At 43.4% G+C, this 19,593-nt stretch overlaps 1 protein-coding gene and 1 long non-coding RNA gene across 2 annotated transcripts in view; one reads left to right on the top strand and one right to left on the bottom strand.

Moving 5' to 3' along the window:
- The window catches only part of LOC143785439 (uncharacterized), a 105,235-nt gene that overhangs the window by 19,800 nt on the left and 65,842 nt on the right, over nucleotides 1-19,593 (bottom strand). Inside the window, exon 3 of the long non-coding RNA XR_013217985.1 lies at nucleotides 13,674-13,733. This is a non-coding gene — a long non-coding RNA (uncharacterized LOC143785439). The remainder of the gene's footprint in view (nucleotides 1-13,673; nucleotides 13,734-19,593) is intronic.
- The window catches only part of AXIN1 (axin 1), a 97,066-nt gene continuing 94,754 nt past the window's right edge, over nucleotides 17,282-19,593 (top strand). Inside the window, exon 1 of the mRNA XM_077274291.1 lies at nucleotides 17,282-17,650. The gene's annotated coding sequence lies outside the window, so the exon portion shown is untranslated. The remainder of the gene's footprint in view (nucleotides 17,651-19,593) is intronic.

Here is a 19,593-nt window from a genome sequence, read left to right as displayed (position 1 = left end):
GGCCGCCTCCGCCAGAGGGATCTGCCAGTACCTATTTGTTAGATCCAGGGTTGTAATGTATCGGGCTTTACCAAGCCGGTCGATTAACTCATCGACCCGGGGCATAGGGTACGCATCAAATTTAGAAACCGCATTCAGTTTCCTAAAGTCATTACAAAACCGGATGGAGCCATCCGGCTTAGGTACCAACACGATTGGACTGGACCAGGCGCTGTGCGACTACTCAATGACTCCTAAGTCCACCATTGCCATTACTTCCCGGGAGACGGCTTCACGGCGCGCTTCCGGGATCCGGTAGGGCTTCGCATGAACTGTGACCCCAGGTTCTGTGACAATCTCATGTTTCACCAGCTTAGTCCGGCCAGGTTTTTCCGAGAAAAACTGTCGGTTCTGTAACAAAAACTGCTTAACCTCAGATTTTTGTCGTTCCGAGAGAGTCTCGGCAATCTGTACCTCCGGTACGGTAGGTGAGCAAACCGGATGGGGCAGATCCGCCGTTAGGGCAGAGCGGTCTTTCCAGGGCTTTATCAGATTCACATGATAAATCTGTTCTGGTTTTCTCTTACCAGGCTGGTACACTTTATAGTTCACTTCACCAACTCTACCTACGATCTCAAAGGGACCCTGCCATTTCGCCAGAAATTTACTATCTACCGTAGGGATCAGGATCAACACCCTATCCCCAGATGCAAATGTACGGACCTTAGCGCCTCTATCATAACGTTGCCTCTGGGCTCCCTGGGCCTGTAGCATATGGTCCTTAACAATGGGCATCACAGCGGCAATATGGTCCTGCATTTGTGTTACATGGTCAATCACCGTTTTAAAGGGAGTGACTTGTCCTTCCCAGGTCTCTTTTGCGACGTCCAACAGTCCACGGGGACGACGGGCGTACAACAGCTCGAAAGGCGAAAAGCCTGTGGAAGACTGGGGAACTTCCCTAATGGCAAACAGCAAATAGGGTAACAAGTAATCCCAGTTCTTCCCATCTTTGTCTATTGCCTTCCGGAGCATCTGTTTTAAGGTTTTGTTGAACCGCTCAACCAGGCCATCTGTTTGGGGGTGATAGACAGATGTACGCAACGGATCTATTTGTAAGAGTCGGCAGAGCTCCTTCATTACCCTCGACATAAAGGGAGTCCCCTGGTCGGTGAGTATCTGTTTTGGAATTCCCACCCGACTAAACACTTGTACCAATTCCTTGGCAATCGTCTTGGTAGCATTACCCTTGACATAAAGGGAGTCCCCTGGTCGGTGAGTATCTGTTTTGGAATTCCCACCCGACTAAACACTTGTACCAATTCCTTGGCAATCGTCTTGGTAGCTGTGTTACGCAAAGGGATGGCTTCCGGGTAACGAGTGGCATAGTCCACGATGACGAGAATATGTTGGTGCCCACGTGCGGACCGGGGAAGGGGCCCAACCAAATCGATCCCAATCCTCTCAAATGGGACTTCTATGATAGGGAGGGGTACCAAAGGGCTACAGAACCGAGGTTTAGGCGCAGAGATTTGGCACTCTGGACAGGACTCACAATAGTTACGCACATCATTATGTATACCGGGCCACACAAAACAATGTGATATCCTTTCTGTGGTTTTCTGTACCCCCAGATGTCCCCCCATTATATGCCCGTGGGCCAGGTCGAGTACCTTCCGCCGATAAGGTTTTGGTACCACTAACCGTTGTACAGTGTCTTCCCCTTTTTTCTCTACCTGGTTGAGCAAATCATTCTCAAGTACCATGTACGGGTATGCCAGCCTAGTGTTAGGTTCTACGGGTACCCCATCTATCATTTTTACATTTTTCCTAGCCGGAGACAGGGTGGGATCTTTCATTTGCTCGCTGTGGAAGTCATCCGACTGGACTTCCAAATCTGGCAGGCAGGGTGCTGGATGGCTGTCTGCCTCCGCCTCTCGCTGAGTTTCCTCAGTTTCCCCCGCCATAACTGAGAAGGGGAACTGAAAGTTAGATTTAATAACCTCCCCAGCAACGTCTTCCTGTGGGGCCTCCTCTAGGGGCTCGGGACCTCCCGATGGCATGGGAGAAGATTCACGGGCACAGCTACCGTGAAGGAGCAACTGATTCTCCCACAACTGCCAGAAATGGGGAAAATCCCTGCCCAGGATTATATCCTGTAACAATGCGGGAACGAGTCCCACTTTGTGTTGTACAGACCCATAGGGAGTGGAGATACATATGACTGCTGTTAGGTATGAGCAAGTGTCCCCATGCACACACGTTACAGAAAACTTGTCAGACGGACCAGATGGAAGTGCCACCAGACTAGCTTTCACCAGAGTCACCACTCTTCCAGAGTCTAGTAATGCCACAACATTCTTCCCATCAACAGATAATTCACACAGGTGCTTCGCTGTATCATTTTGACCCGCATTCACACTCACTAGCCCTGTAACCAAAGACATGCGTTTTTTAGAGTCTGTAACGTCGCACTGCATGGGTTCAGTGGTAACAGGACCGTTCGCAGAAACATGGCCCTTCTCATGGCAGCGGAAACACCTAACAGGCCCCCTACTGAGACCACCGTCCAACACTCTCGGTCTCGGAGTGCGACCAATCCCGTGTTCCTCCCCCACAGTCTTAGGCAATTTTCCTTCACCTGCAGTCCCTGGAACAGTCTTACCGGTTCCACGAGGAGAAGGCACAGACCGGGTGCTAGCGGTTTCGTCGGGAAGTCCTTCTGCCACGGAATAACGCTCGACCAACTCCACAAGTTGATCCGCGGTCGTGGGATTTCCTTGGCTTACCCACCTTCTCAGCGCTGGTGGTAGTACCCTCAGGTACTTGTCCAGGACAATCCGCTGGATTATTTCTGGTGTTGTCAGTACCTCGGGTTGCAACCATTTCTTTGTTAAGTAGATCAGGTCGAACATCTGAGACCGCGGCGGTTTATCTGGCTGGTATGTCCACTGGTGTACCCTCTGTGCACGGACAGCCGTCGTTACACCCAGCCGGGCCAGGATCTCAACTTTCAGCTTCTCAAAGTCCTGAGCGACTTCCGGGTCCAAGTCATGGTAAGCTTTTTGGGCCTCGCCGGAGAGAAACGGGGCAATCAAATCGGCCCAACGTGCCTTCGGCCACTTCTCCCTCAAGGCCGTCCGCTCAAACGTTGTCAGGTATGCCTCGACGTCATCTTCTGCAGTCAGCTTTTGCCAGTATCGACTCACATGGATCCTTCTGGACTCTGCTTCCGGGTCTACCTCAGGCATGCTCACCAGGCGCTGCGCCACCTGTTGGAGAAGCTGGCGGTCTGCACCCGTCATGTCCACTAACTCCTTCAGCTGTGCGGCCATCAAGCGATTAGCTTCATGCTGTGCGGCAGTGGCCTGCTGCTGTACGGCAGTGGACTGTACTAGGGCTTTCACCACATCTTCCATACTGTCGCCTGTGCCACGCGATGCCCGCGTTCTCCACCACAATGTAACAAAACACTCCGGGATCGCCTTTGCTGGGGTCAAAGGTCACGTGGTTTGTGCATTGAATTCTGAGGCGACAGCAGGTTTCCAAGTTGGCTGACCTTAGGTCAGGTTTATTAAAGTGAAAGCAACATAGAAAAAACAAAACATAAAAATAGAAAATCGATAGTGTATCACCTGCGCTTGTATATGAAAGCTAAATAATCCCCCAAGAATAGTAATAGGTAAATAAAAGCTTTCAATGGTTGTACATGAGTACTTACTAGATCCCAATACAGTGTCGTGGCTGCAAATCTTTCATGTACTGGGAATCCGGTTTACTGCTGCAGGGTAGTGAGATCGCTGAGAGTCCGGTTCACCGCTGCACGATGGTAAGATCAGGGGAGCTAGACTCACTCCTCGTGAGTCAAGTCTGGTAAAAGGACGCGGGAGTCAGGTGGAAGCTGCCAGCCTCTCGCGTGCCCCTGACTCCACCTGACTCCCGCGTCCTTTTACCAGACTTGACTCACGTGGAGTGAGTCTAGCTCCCCTGATCTTACCATCGTGCAGCGGTGAACCGGACTCTCAGCGATCTCACTACCCTGCAGCAGTAAACCGGATTCCCAGTACATGAAAGATTTGCAGCCACGACACTGTATTGGGATCTAGTAAGTACTCATGTACAACCATTGAAAGCTTTTATTTGCCTATTACTATTCTTGGGGGATTATTTAGCTTTCATATACAAGCGCAGGTGATACACTATCGATTTTCTCTTTTTTTCTCAAACTTACAGGGTACGCACAGACCCTGTTTTATCACCAGCAGCTATTCCTCATTCCCCGCTCCTTTTTTTCATTTTTCTCATCCTCCACTCTCCGAGCGCCAGTGTATTCCCTTTTCTTTACAAAACATAAAAATAAATCCTAGCCTGTCCGGCACTAACTAAACCAATACGTTGCTATCTTAACAACTGGGGGGGCTTCTCCCACCCAGCTAAAAACACATAGTCCTTAAGCACAGCTCTCACTCATGTTTGTCTCACACAGACAGGCAATCTGTGTGCCCCAGGCTGACGACAGAAACCCCCAGCTGGTCATCCTTTATTCCTGCACTTATTAACCCCTCGGTATCCTGAAGATACTGAGCGGCCTAACTCACATAGGACAAGTACCTGGGCGAGATATATCTGCCCCTGACTACCAGACCGACATGACTCTTACAAGGACATTACACAGCAGCGTGGAGGACATTACACAGCAGCGTGGAGGACATTACACAGCAGCGTGGAGGACATTACACAGCAGCACGTAGCTGTGAATCCAGCACTCGGGTGAGATAAACACTTACTAGAAAGCAGAGCAGCGATTCTCTGTGTGTCTGTGTCTCTATCTCACTCACCTTCTAGACTTCGATAGGCAGCTGGAATCTGATCCCTCAGTGAGCTGAAAGTCCCTTTTGTCTTGAGACGGATGGATTTTAACTCTCATTGATAAGTTTAGCAAGCAACGAAAGGAGAAGTGGCTTATAAGTGGAGAAAATAGCAGATTTCTCTGATCGGATCTAGATATATGTACAAAGTTTCTTATATTAGCTTGTAGTTTCGATTTGAAAATAGTTTGTTAAAAACTTCGGCAACCACTTAAACTTTGACATCTTTATATTAGAGCAGGTAGAGGATGAGCCAGATGTATCAAAATGTGTCTAAAACTCATCTAAGCCCAATTTCTCTTTTACTGAACACTTTTCAAATCCATCCAGTGAGTCGCATAAAAGTGTCTAACGCTCATAATAAGGACACGTTCACACGATCAGTATTTGGTCAGTATTTTACATCAGTATTTGTAGCAAAAACCAGGAGAGGAACAATTAGAGGAAAAGTATAACAGAGACACGTCACCACTTCTGTATTTATCACCCACTGCTGGTTTTGGCTTCCAAATACCGATGAAAAATACTGACCAAATACTGAACATGTGAACGTGGCCTAAATCTGGTGCAATAGCATGTACTCCAGTTTTTCTGATACAAACCCAACCAGAATTGCGCCACTTCCATTGATATGTAATGATTTTTCATGCCGGCGCATGCTTTCTTCCTGCTGACCTAAAACAGTAGTACAATAATTTAATTTTATTTATTTACGATTATTTATCATTTTATTTACAATTGTTTATATTTTATTAATTTACAATTACTTATATTTACTTACTATATATATATTATTTTTTAAAGATATTTCATGTTTTATTTATTTACGATTATTTATAATTTATTGACTTACAATTGTCTATATTTTATTTATTTACAATTATTTATATTTTATTTATTCACGATTATCTGTATTTTATTTTTTAAATTTAAGACATTTCATGCTGCATTTATTTATAATTATTTATCATTTATTTACTTACAATTATCTATATTTTATGTATTTACAATTATTTATTTTTTATTTATTCACAATTATCTACCGTATATTCTATTTTTTCAGTTAAGATTTCTTTATATTTTATTTAGTTACAATTATTTCTATTTTATTTATTTATTCACGATTATTTAAATGTCAGCATTTTAAGCTTCTTCGTTTTCTTGGTGTAACATCTGTCCTGGTTCCTGTCCCTCTTGTTCCTGCTTCGGCGCAGCGCCTATGTTGCGGGTGGTGCGTGACAGCATTGGTCCGGTTTAATTACTGGGACTTTTGACGCCGCTCGATCTTGGAGCTATGGATTAATTGTCGGGTCTTTTGATGACTCCTTTCTGAGAGCCTTAGGCGGGGATGCCTACTATTTAAACCCCTGGGTCTCTGACTTCCATTACCAGTCAATTAGTTTTGCTACCTGACTCGTGCTCCAGTTCTTTCTTTTGTTGTATTCCTGAGTCCTGATTTCTGACTTCGGAGAGAATTATGACCCCTACTTGGCGACCCTTCCTTCCTCTGATTCTCTCCTTTGGACGTCAGCCCTTTCGGACCTCATTGTAAGACCAGATCCCTGTATAGAGGTTGAAAGGTGAAGGTTGGGGGGGTACCGCTTGAATCTGCCACACTGGCTCTTGGCAGGTTTGTCCAAGGCAGCCTTTTTGAGCCTGTGGCCACTTACAAATCATGACACTTGGTTCCTGTTATTGTATTTTCTGCAACAAGACCTTTAAATACTTATTAGGTAGCTGTAGCTTTAAATCTATCAGCACTCACTTGTTGGAAGCAGACACTTTATATCCGAAACACATCCGGAAATCGGGAACGTCTCCAAAAAGTTAAAAAAAAAATAATAAAAAAAAAAGCAAATTTATTATTGATCATTTTGTGGAAAAAAAATAAATGACTTGTTGTTATCTTGAGCCGTGGTTAAAGATCTAAATTTCGATTTGCCCTGTCCAGGTAGACCCGTTACCATGGAAGCAGCGAGAAACTGGAGGCATCACTCACATACACAATTTTTTTTCTTATTTGATTCTACAGAAATCTTTTTTTTTTGTGATTTGGGTCTATAAACTCCTCGCGAACACAAAAAGGTACAAACAACACAACAAACACAATTGTTTGCACTTGCTGAATAAAAAAAAAATTATATATATATATATATATATATATATATATATATATATATATATACACTCACTGGCCACTTTATTAGGTACACCATGCTAGTAACGGGTTGGACCCCTTTTGCCTTCAGAACTGCCTCAATTCTTCGTGGCATAGATTCAACAAGGTGCTGGAAGCATTCCTCAGAGATTTTGGTCCATATTGACATGATGGCATCACACAGTTGCCGCAGATTTGTCAGCTGCACATCCCAAAGATGCTCCATACAAGGCAGGATGGATCCATGCTTTCATGTTGTTTACGCCAAATTCTGACCCTACCATCCGAATGTCGCAGCAGAAATCGAGACTCATCAGACCAAGCAACGTTTTTCCAATCTTCTACTGTCCAATTTCGATGAGCTTGTACAAATTGTAGCCTCAGTTTCCTGTTCTTAGCTGAAAGGAGTGGTACCCGGTGTGGTCTTCTGCTGCTGTAGCCCATCTGCCTCAAAGTTCGACGCACTGTGCGTTCAGAGATGCTCTTAGGCCTACCTTGGTTGTAACGGGTGGCGATTTGAGTCACTGTTGCCTTTCTATCAGCTCGAACCAGTCTGCCCATTCTCCTCTGACCTCTGGCATCAACAAGGCATTTCCGCCCACAGAACTGCCGCTCACTGGATTTTTTTTCTTTTTCGGACCATTCTCTGTAAACCCTAGAGATGGTTGTGCGTGAAAATCCCAGTAGATCAGCAGTTTCTGAAATACTCAGACCAGCCCTTCTGGCACCAACAACCATGCCACGTTCAAAGGCACTCAAATCACCTTTCTTCCCCATACTGATGCTCGGTTTGAACTGCAGGAGATTGTCTTGACCATGTCTACATGCCTAAATGCACTGAGTTGCCGCCATGTGATTGGCTGATTAGAAATTAAGTGTTAACAAGAAGTTGGACAGGTGTACCTAATAAAGTGGCCAGTGAGTGTATATATATATATACTGGCCAAGCTGTAAAGAACCAAAAGCTAGAAACAACAACAAAAAAGAGGCCGCGTTAAATAACTTTGCCATTTACTTTGGGAGTTATGTACATAAGTGGTTACTAAGAACATCGTACCAGAAATGATGTTTGCGTTCTTCCGCTGCGCTCCACAATATCGCGCACTGGAAGTTACATAGTGTCAATGAATATGCGGATGCCGGAAGTGACGAGTGAACACGCCGGCCCCGGAAATGAAGAGTGAACACACCGGCCCCGGAAGTGACGAGTGCACTCGCCGGTCCTGGAAGTGACGAGTGAACAGGCCGGCCCCGGAAATGTAGAGTGAACACACCAGCCCCGGAAGTGACAAGTGCACTCGCCGGTCCTGAAAGTGACGAGTGAACACGCCGGCCCCAGAAATGAAGAGTGAACACACCGGCCCCGGAAGTGACGAGTGCACTCGCCGGTCCTGGAAGTGACAAGTGAACAGGCCGGCCCCGGAAATGAAGAGTGAACACACCGGCCCCGGAAGTGACGAGTGCACTCGCCGGTCCTGGAAGTGACGAGTGAACAGGCTGGCCCCGGAAATGAAGAGTGAACACACCAGCCCCGGAAGTGACGAGTGCACTCACCGGTCCTGGAAGTGACGAGTGAACAGGCCGGCCCCGGAAATGAAGAGTGAACACGCCGGACCCGGAAATGAAGAGTGAACACGCCGGCCCCGGAAATGAAGAGTGAACACGCCAGCCCCGGAAGTGACGAGTGCACTCGCCGGTCCTGGAAGTGATGAGTGAACAGGCCGGCCCCGGAAATGAAGAGTGAACACGCCGGCCCTGGAAATGAAGAGTGAATACGCCGGCCCCGGTAGTGACAAGTGAACACGCCGGCCCCGGAAATGAAGAGTGAACACGCCGGCCCCGGAAATGAAGAGTGAACACGCCGGCCCCGGAAATGAAGAGTGAACACGCTGGCCCCGGTAGTGACAAGTGAACACGCCGGCCCCGGAAATGAAGAGTGAACACACCGGCCCCGGAAATGAAGAGTGAACACACTGGCCCCGGAAATGAAGAGTGAACACGCCGGCCCCGGAAATGAAGAGTGAACACGCCGGCCCCAGAAATGAAGAGTGAACACGCCGGCCCCGGAAATGAAGAGTGAACACGCCGGCCCCGGAAATGAAGAGTGAACACGCCGGCCCCGGAAATGAAGAGTGAACACGCCGGCCCCGGAAATGAAGAGTGAACACGCCGGCCCCGGAAATGAAGAGTGAACAGGCCAGCCCCGGAAATGACATCCTCGCTACCTCACTCGGCGGTCTATTTAAACATCTCTTACCGCCAATGCGATATACCAGACCTCTTTTTTTCTAAGTGTGATGGGCGCGCACCAATCACGCTAAAAATCTCCACATTTATCTAACAGTCCATATATCCCCTGATGATCTGACTGATGAAACGTGTCCGGAGTTAACTTTGGGGACACACTGTGATGGATCCTATGAAATGTCTTTGCGGTGGGGTAATGTACGGACATATGTGAGAGCCTCCACCATCCTAGCTGGACAAAGAGGACCCTGTAAATATCTATTGAAAACACGATCTGGTTGGACAAGGAGCAAGGCTGGGTGAGAGTGTTCCTTTTTAATATATGCCATATATTTATTGTTACTCACCAGGGCACTGGTCTAATTGCTACAGACAATTTTCTAAATAAGATCCTGCTCGTTGGTTGTTTAGGGTTGAAATGTTCATATGATGTTGTCTTATCATTCCCTTACCCATGTTTATATATGTTCATCACTTTAACCAAGTGATGATTTCTATGTGACTTTTTTTGTGTATGTATTTTCTGTCTTACTCTTAGTGGACTAAAAGGGACTCCATTAGTTTAGTTGAACCTAATAAAAGTTAAATTTTAATAGTACATCTATCTTGCTTTTTCACACGAGTCAGTCTGCTGGTTGGAGGTGAGTTGAATGTGTTTGCTGGTGAATGACCAGCCAAAATGTGAGCTGTAGCTGAGAGATACGTGCTGTGGTCTCTGAATGGAGACTGCATGGGTCAGCTGGGAAAGCTGAGCAGTCTGTGTGTTGGAGCTGCATAGAACATGTGGAAGCTGCAGTCTGTTCAGTGTGTACTGTGCCTGGAGTTGAATTCTTCTGTTTGGCGCTGGAAGCTGTTAGAGCTGAGGCTGAAGGTGATATCAAGACTGGTGGGATTGTGCCTCTAAAGTTTGCTTCGGGAGAAAGTACTGTAATCTGTTTGGGTGAGCCTGCACTGACATATCTGTGCCCTGATAAATTAACTGTTTATTTGATGTGATACCTTTGTGCCCAGGAGAGGATGTTTGTGGTTTTGAATCCCTTGGAGTTTTATGAAAGCAATAAAACTGCAGATGTTTGGACCAAACCGCCTGGCCTGTGTGAACGCTACCTAATGCCTACCTGAGAGAGTAAATCCCTACACCAGGTATACCCGTGGTTATGCTAGTTGAGGCTTCTTCACTCAATTTCGACAGCTTCTCTGTAGATGCAAAAAAGCTAGAAAGGGGTGAAAGGATGTACTTGGAAGCTGGCTAGTGCTAGGGTTTGCCATCAAAGCCCTTTTTGAGTTGACACGTTCATTACAGCACCATACAATATATGGACCCAAGATAAAGACTCACACACATTATCAGCATGGCAGAGGTATATAGTACATCACAATAAAAAGAATTTTTATTCAAAACCTCGCCTGCTGTAAATGGACGTAATAAACTGGACAAGTCGTAAATAATGAAAATCAACAAAGAACGGTGGCCAAAGACCAGAACAAAAACGACCAGAAGTCCGTATACAAATGTATACAAAAATGACTTTATTTAGAAAAATACAAGACAATATGAACACAGGGTAGGGAAATAGTGCAGGGGATTGACGGCCACTGCCAAAGAGTACGAAAAGCAAATTAGTGTGGACGGGCACGTGGAACCCCCACATCAGATATACTATTGCTGTGTGCGGTAGAATAAATAAAACAGTGGTCAGATACAGAAGTGTAAACAGCCAATCATATATAATGTCCACTTAGGGGAATCAGACCACAACCGGACATCCTTATAATGATGGTACAAGCGTATACCAAAATGGGTAACAACATCTTACACAGAGAGCAAGCTAAGGAAAAGATATATACTGGTAATTCTGGTGCGCATATGCATTAACACAAATGTTCCATGCCGCAATAAACCTCAAGCTGAAAATGCAGAAGTATACCAAAATTGGCAGCAGCATATCAATTGCAGGAACAAGCTACAGAAAAATTCACTAGCGATCTCAATGCGTGCAAACATATGCACAAAAGTTACATACCACAGCAGTGTGATGTGGAGGTACGACGGAGCCGTCCACACTCCCCAACGATCGTTTCGGATGTTCTCCTTCCTCAGGGGGCGAAACGATCGTCGGGGAGTGTGGACGGCTCCTTCGTACCTCCACATCACACTGCTGTGGTATGTAACTGCAGCGCCCCAGAGTCCTGGTCGTTGCAGTACTGTGGTCCCGCCGCTATGGGGAGCCATGGTACGTCTGATGGCACTGAAGGAGTTCATCTGACCAGGTATCACAGACACCAATACATTTCACAGTCGGGCCTCCAGGGGGAGCTAAGGGTTCTATTCATTAGGCCACTCCTCACATACTGGTAAAACTGGGGGTCAGGCAGGAAGTTAGGGAGAAAGCTGACTGGATAGGAACCAGGCAACACCTTGTGGCAGAGGGTGTTGCAGGAGAGGATTCGGTAGGGCCTCTGTCAGGTTTGGGACCCTGATGGAGACCTGGCTACAAGAAAGAAAGTCACGGGACTGTGCCTGCACAGAATAGCGGCGGTGCCCTAAGAAAGGAATAGAAGAGAGATATATTGTGCTGAATGAGAAACGAGATCGAAGCAATAGGAGAACACCAGTAGGAGTCATGCCGTAAGATTGAGGCAACATCCTACTGAGGCGTGTAGCCGGTGGCCGGAACGCCGAGGAAGTATACAGACATCTAGCTTCAAGCAATACTTCAAACCTACGGCAGGACAGTCAGTCTCAGGCGGGCTGTCTCACATCAAATCACCTATGCAGTCTTGGGGGGCAACTTGTGGAGAGGGGCGACTCTAGGGTCCCGGAAGAGCTCCGAGCCTACCCGTCATACGGGTGCCGTCCCAACCAGAACATCGGGAGGGACGGAGGATTAGCAGAACATCATCTAATCGAGTTGTGAGGGAACTTAAGAAACAGACACAACAGTTGTGGGGTACTTTCCGTAAGCACAGCAGGGAAGGACTACAACACATAGCGCTAGAAGGAAGGCACAGATTTCCACCTGCAAAGAGAACTCTGGAGGTGCCATTGGACCGGCCGGACTTGCGCAGCCTGGTGATCTGGATTCCGGACTGAGGACTCAGAGATCTTCAGTAAAGAGGTAAAGAGACTGCAACCTGGTGTCCTCGTTATTTACCGCGACCTGCACCCCACAACTGCACCATTATCACCACTCACTGTACCGGACGTCCCCCACTGACTGGCAGGGCCACGGACCGGGTCTAGCCACCGTGACAACCCCAGAGCAGAGACTCAGAGGCCCGGTACCGGGTACCCCTCGGCCCAGCGGCGGTGTGGGGGCGCTCCATAACTTTTGTGCATATGTTTGCACGCATTGAGATCGCTAGTGAATTTTTCTGTAGCTTGTTCCTGCAATTGATATGCTGCTGCCAATTTTGGTATACTTCTGCATTTTCAGCTTGAGGTTTATTGCAGCATGGAACATTTGTGTTAATGCATATGCGCACCGGAATTACCAGTATATATCTTTTCCTTAGCTTGCTCTCTGTGTAAGATGTTGTTACCCATTTTGGTATACGCTTGTACCATCATTATAAGGATGTCCGGTTGTGGTCTGATTCCCCTAAGTGGACATTATATATGATTGGCTGTTTACACTTCTGTATCTGACCACTGTTTTATTTATTCTACCGCACACAGCAATAGTATATCTGATGTGGGGGTTCCACGTGCCCGTCCACACTAATTTGCTTTTCATACTCTTTGGCAGTGGCCGTCAATCCCCTGCACTATTTCCCTACCCTGTGTTCATATTGTCTTGTATTTTTCTAAATAAAGTCATTTTTGTATAGATTTGTATACGGACTTCTGGTCGTTTTTGTTCTGGTCTTTGGCCACCGTTCTTTGTTAATATATGGACCCATACTGTCCTGCGGTGAATTCATATGGAAGCATCTAATTTTATAGCATCTATCTATAATATCTTGAATCAAAGGTAAAAAAAAAAAAAGAATGTGGCGTGTATTATCGGACAGCATATTATGGCCGTAGTACATCATGTCTAGCGGAGTAAATTTCTGTAACATGGCGCATCATGTACGCCATTATTTGCTGTACCACTGTGAAACAAGGATTTTAATGGATTTGTCTAAATAAATTGAACTTTTATCCATGTTTCACGCTGGGGATTTACTTCCTTTCTTCTTCTGTTATGGCGCTATACAGAGTCAACAAAGTGTCTACAGTTTGTAAGTATGAAACCACAGGAATATCGCAGAAATTTTGTTGTATGTTCTGTGTTTGTTAGTGAAATAATAAAAATCTAAAAAGTTATTTTTTTTTAAGTTCAGACTAAGCAATGATCTTTAAAGTAATAATAATAATAATAATAATAATAATCTTTAAGTCTTAAAAGCATTTCCCATTTTTTTGATTTTTATACCTGAAATAACAATTGCAGCCGGGGTCGTCAGGCATGTGTTAGTGCTGTCAGTGGTCCTTGCTAAAAAAAAAAAAAAAAAAAAAAGTTAAAATATTTGCTAAGGGCCGCCACTCACCCGGGATGTAAAAATCATTGTATGAGAGATATGATGTGTCATTTATATAAGAACAGGGCCCTAGGTATTAGGTGAAAATGGGCAAATCTGGTTCCCAACATTGTGCCCTTTATATCACATAAGTGATTTTGTGGAGTCCTTCTACATGGAATAAAAAAATATATGGCACAGTATTAAAGTGCATCTGTCAGTAGGATCAGCCCTCCTAAGCCGTCTTTATGGGAATGTACGTCATAGGAAGCTGAATTAAATGACACCTTGATATCTGAGATCCAATATCTTATTCCCGAGAAATGCATGTTTTTCCTAATATGTAAATGAGCTGTTAAGATCTATGGGTGGGATATAGATCTCCCTGAGAATCTGCCTCCAGAGCTTATTGTAAGTGAAAGGGGGGAGTTATCAGTGTGAGACATGTAATGACTGACAGTCTGCCCTCCTGATATACATGTCTCATACTGATAACTCCCCCTTTCATTTACTATAAGCTCTATAGGCAGATTCTGAGGGAGATTTATGTCCCACCCATAGATCTTAACAGCTCATTTACATATTAAGAAAATCGTAAATTTCTTGGGATTAAGACATCAGATCGCAGCTCTCAAGGTATCATTTTAATCAGTTACCTATGACCAACATGCCCATATAGACGGCTTAGGAAGTTTTATCCTACTGACAGATACCCTTCATATTATTCTCCATTTCATACTCAGTAGGTCACTGTATTTGGGAAGGACAGCCTTTCTCAGGTGCCCACTAAATACGCCTAGTAGGGGGTTGGAAGATAAGATACACAGGGCTCCTAATTCTTTTCCCCAAGAGATCTAATTTTTAAGGCACTCCTGATTAAAGCAAAAACCTCATGTCAAATTTTTTTTAATTTTTGCTGTGTTGAAATCTCAGATACATTACTACTACATACATCCCAATATTGTCATCTCCATTCGCCCCACCATAAAATGCCACTAAACATATCAAAAACTCCCGCTATCATGCAAATTTGTCTAAATCCTGCCCACTTTGAGAGTCACAGCGAGGGATAATCCAGTAAAAAACTTGATTGTTGTGCAGGATGTGAATACATTAGCTGTCCCATGTGTGAACAATGTCCCATACTGTACACAATTTTGTAAAACTTTTGAGTGACAGTCGCGTTCCTAAAATATACACTGAGCTATGCAACATCGACATGACCGAAACTTTAACTGACGGCTGATTTTTAAGCTTGATGATATTCTAAAACCAAAGCAGAATCAAAGAACAGATTTTCAATTTTCTTTTCTTTTCTTTAGTGCATACGATATTTAATAAACTTTATTCCCTTTTTTTTACCATTTTATTCGGGGATCAATAGTAAGGTAGGTACTGTGGCATGCAACTGTTTGGGCACAACTGGTCAAAATTACTGTTATTGTGAAAATCTCCAAGGGTGTCAAAACTTTTGTACCGGACCATTTTCCTTGTGCCAAAAAAACTGCAGCTATGGATTCTTGTAAGCAATCTGAAAGTGAAAATGGTATAGGCCCGCAAAGGAAGAGAAGGTCATAAGAAGATATCAAAGCGTTTTCAAGTTGTCCTTTCCTTAGTTTGAAACGCGATTAAGAACGGGCAGTTAACAGGAACAGTGGAGGTTAAGATAAGATCTGGAAGACCAAGCAAAATTTCAGTGAGAGCTGCTAGTAGGATTGCTAGAGAGGCAAATCAGAACCCCCACTTGACTGCAAAAAACCTTTAGAAAGATTTAGCAGGCTCTGGAGTTGTGGTGCATTGTTCTACTATTCAGAGACACCTGCACAAATAAGGCCTTCATGGTGGAGTCATCAGAAGAAAACCTCTCCTGCGTCCTCACCATAAAATTTAGCATCAGAAGTATAAAAAGAACAAGCCAGATGCATTTTGAAAAGAAGTCCTGTGGACAGATGAGGATAAAAAAGAACTCTTTGACCACAATGATCAAAGGTATGTGTGAAGAAAAAAAGAAGACAGAATTTCAGGAGGAAAATATCTCACCAAACAATTAGCATGGGGGTGGATCAATCATGTTTTGGGGTTTTGTTGCTACCAATGGCAAAGGGAACATTTCACAGGTAGAAGAAAGAATCGATTCAATGAGATTTCAACAAATTCTTGAAGCAAACACCTGTAAAAAAGCTGAAGTTGTAAAAAAGCTTCTAAAAATGGATAATGATCCTAAACATGTAAAAATCCACAATAGACAACCTCAAAAGGCGCAAGCTGAAGTTTTAACAATGGCCCTCACAGTCCCCTGATCTGAACACCATTGAAAATCTGTGACTAGACCTCAAAATAGCAGAGAATGCAAGACACCCCAGGAATCTCACAAATGGAAGGAAGAATTTTCCAAGGAAGAATGGATGAAAATCCCTCAACCACAAACTGAAAGACTCTTGTCTGGCTAAAAAAAAAGTGTTTACAAGCTGTGATACTTGCAAATGGGGTGCAACTAGGTACTAACCATGCAGAGTGCCCAAAATTTTGAATCAGCCCATTTATTTTTTGTAATTTTTAAAATGTAAAACATATATATATATATTTGCCTAAAATACAAAGTAAACGTGTCATCTTTAACTTGTAGAGATAATTTCATCTTCAACTGGCTTAACTGTTTACAATAGCACTAATTTTGACGAGAAGTGCCCAAGCTTTTACATGCAATTGTAAAATATTAACTAAATAAATCAGAATAGGGGCTATATATTCAGGATGCCGGTATTAATTGCTTTTTCATTTAATTTTTGCTAATAAAATAACTAAAGTTTGAAATAGGTAGACACAATACTGAAAATTAGTGACTGGGTGAAAATTTATACAATGTGATTTTCTGGATTTTATTTTTGATATTTTATCTCTCAATGTTAAAATTAACCGACCCTTAAAATTACAGACTGTTCATGTCTTTGTCAGTGGGCAAACTTACAAAATCAGCAAGGGATCAAATACTTATTTCCCTCACTGTACTGTGTCCCCCCACTGGTTGAAATGTGCAAAAATAATGTCATCTGACTGCTGCAGCCAATCAGCTGATCAGCTGCAGTCTTCACATTACACCCAAACAGAAATCTCTGGCAACTGGCGGTGGGGACAGGAGTGACGCCAGTTTGGGGGAAAGTGCAAGTAAGGAAATATGTGTCAAACTGCACCCAATAATGGTTTATTTTTTTAATTTAATTTACCCACATAGGTGTCAGTTGTCAGGAATACATAGTTTCATGACAACTAAGTTTATCTTCATTCTGGAAGAAGTGGAAAACTCCTACATTACATGGACAGCCCATTAATTTTAATGATAATTATGTAATGTTTAATTCCACCTGTGGTGGCGCTGTAGGAAGGCTGTTCCCACCTTTCCTCACAGCTAGCAGAACACCCTTGTAACAAAAGAGGATTGCCTAAAATCGACTACCCCTTTAATAGCTTTATATAACTATTTGTGATAAATTAGGTAAATGCTTCTTTAACAAAAGAAGAGGGAAGAAAGAAAACAATTTCATAGTTTCATTCACAGAAAAAAAAGGGGCTTTGTTTAACATGTTTCCATGGCAATTATAAATTGTGGTCCCCTGGGGATAGGGGGTGTTTGTTGCCATAGTTACAGCCGGATTCTATGGACCATCATCTGGTTCTTTCCACAGCCAATCCGGATGTAGCACCAATTCTGCAATATGTAGAAGTAGCGATTCTCATCTTCAGCCTCATCATAATACTCAGTAAAAAAAAAAAAAAATAGAGAGGAAATAGGTCTGTAGAATATAGTGAAGCTGCTCCGGACAGCTGACAATGGCTGCGCCCAAACATGGCGGACTGCGAAAATCGAAGCTGGAGACCAACGCAGCAGGAGCAGGTGAGAAAAAAAAAGAACAATCCTGACCTCGCGTATCGGCGTTTATTGTGCTTTGATAAAGCGTATGTTCCTTTTTTTTTTTTTTTTTTGATTTTTTTTTTTTCCTGGTTCCCGCACGGGCTTTTCTTCTTCGACACGCCATCGCCCCTTTCAAAACAAAAGCATCATAATAAATGACAGCGTAGATTTCGCAAAAGGACGTTCCACTCGGATCAGACAAAAATTTTCTTTGTAGGCCTTTCAGATCGAATTTTGCAAAACAGCATTAGCAAAGCTTTCCAGCTGGGCTCTTATATAGTTTGATATTTTCTTCCATTCTTCCCGGCGCTCCCCCCCCCCCAACTCTCTTTCTTCCTTCATCTCTTATTTTTTTTTTTTCTTTCTTTTGGGTTCTTGAGTACTGTGACAATACAGAAAATCGATGTGTATTTAAAAAGACATGAAGGGACCATTGGACTCATCGCGTACTTCAAATCTCATTATTCGGAACATCAGAAGAAAGATATTTTCAAAAGGCCTCTATGATATTTAAAAGAAAATCTGACTCAGATCAAAGCGGGAGAGGAAGAAATGGCTGCTGTTTGTTTCTTTTCTTTTCCTTTTTTTTTCACGCAGTTTTACTCTTTAGGGAGAAAATCGAATGGCAGAAACACTGAGGCAGCAGAACCCGCAGGACGCTGTACAAGCTCCTTCTGTTGTACTCCATATTATCCGGAGATCCTGCTGGGTGACCCTTTTTTTTTTTTTTTTTCCAGAAAATGTCGTGTGAGAAGAAAGACCTCGAATGGCGTCACCGTTTTGAACGGAAAATAAAAAAAGATTCACAGACTAAATAATTTTTTTTGGTCCTTTTTGAACTTTTTTTTTTGTCGCAGCTTCTTTCCCAAAAGATGAATAGCCAATAAGACGGAAAAAAAAAAGAAGTTGGCGCGACTTATCGCAAAGTACAACAGCTTACCGCTCAGATCTCTGAATTCTTTGAAATTTCTGAGCCAAACAAAAACTTTCACCTTTTTCTTTTTCCTTGTCGACTGTTTTGTCGTAATTTGTCATTTTTTGTTGTTGATTCTCAACATCTAAAGATTTTATTTCATTTTTTTTTTTTATTGTTTTTTTGGAAAATGGATGCAGTCGTGAGAGTAAAATGTACTGTCTGAAAAAGAAAAAAATGCCAAAAACATCCCTCCTGTAGAATTTTAATAGGCTCATCTTTGGCGATTGTCACATCCTTCAGTAAACCCATAGTCCCAAATCTTTTAATCCACTGTGGCTAATCCAGTCTACTTCTGTAGAACCTCATACATTCAACATCAACAAAGAAGCTTCGGCAGGACACTAGCATACATAATGAATTTATAACCTTGAGTTTTATGGATGCCCAGAAAAAGACGTTTTAAGGTGGGCTTTGATCGATGGCATCTCTACGAGGGACACATTCTCTTCATCAATTAGATTCTCAGAAAGGGACATGAAGAAAGCATCTACAATGGCTTCTAGCCGACAACATGAAACGTAAAAGTCCAAGTAATACTTATTAGGACCTTATATAAACTTCAGTATTTTCTAAGGAAAGTATTCTAAGGCGGCCATGTTTCTCTAATAATGACAAGATCATACATAAACCCCCAACAAATATGTATCATCCAAGGTATTTCTGAAAAAAATTTGAAGTTAAAGATATCATTTAAAAAAAATGTTTGGCCAGACTATGAATAAAGATTCTTATATTGTAGAATGGTTGACAAGACGATTAAATGCCTCAAAGATACTCCAAGGAAAGTATTGAAGTATGTCTAGGAAAAGGCAGCCATGTTTTTTCTTATAACGATAACATGACATGTAAAAACAAAATGTATCTTTCAATGTGTTTTTTAAAAAGTTGCAATGGAAGAAGAGATTTATTGAAAAGATATTTGGCCAAATTATGCTCAGAAGTCCAAACG

The sequence above is a fragment of the Ranitomeya variabilis genome, chromosome 7 (genome assembly GCF_051348905.1).
Source record: "Ranitomeya variabilis isolate aRanVar5 chromosome 7, aRanVar5.hap1, whole genome shotgun sequence".
Classification (NCBI taxonomy): Eukaryota; Metazoa; Chordata; class Amphibia; order Anura; family Dendrobatidae; genus Ranitomeya; species Ranitomeya variabilis.
The sequence above is the reverse complement of the archived record's forward strand: the minus strand, read 5'-3'. Positions and strand labels throughout refer to the sequence as shown.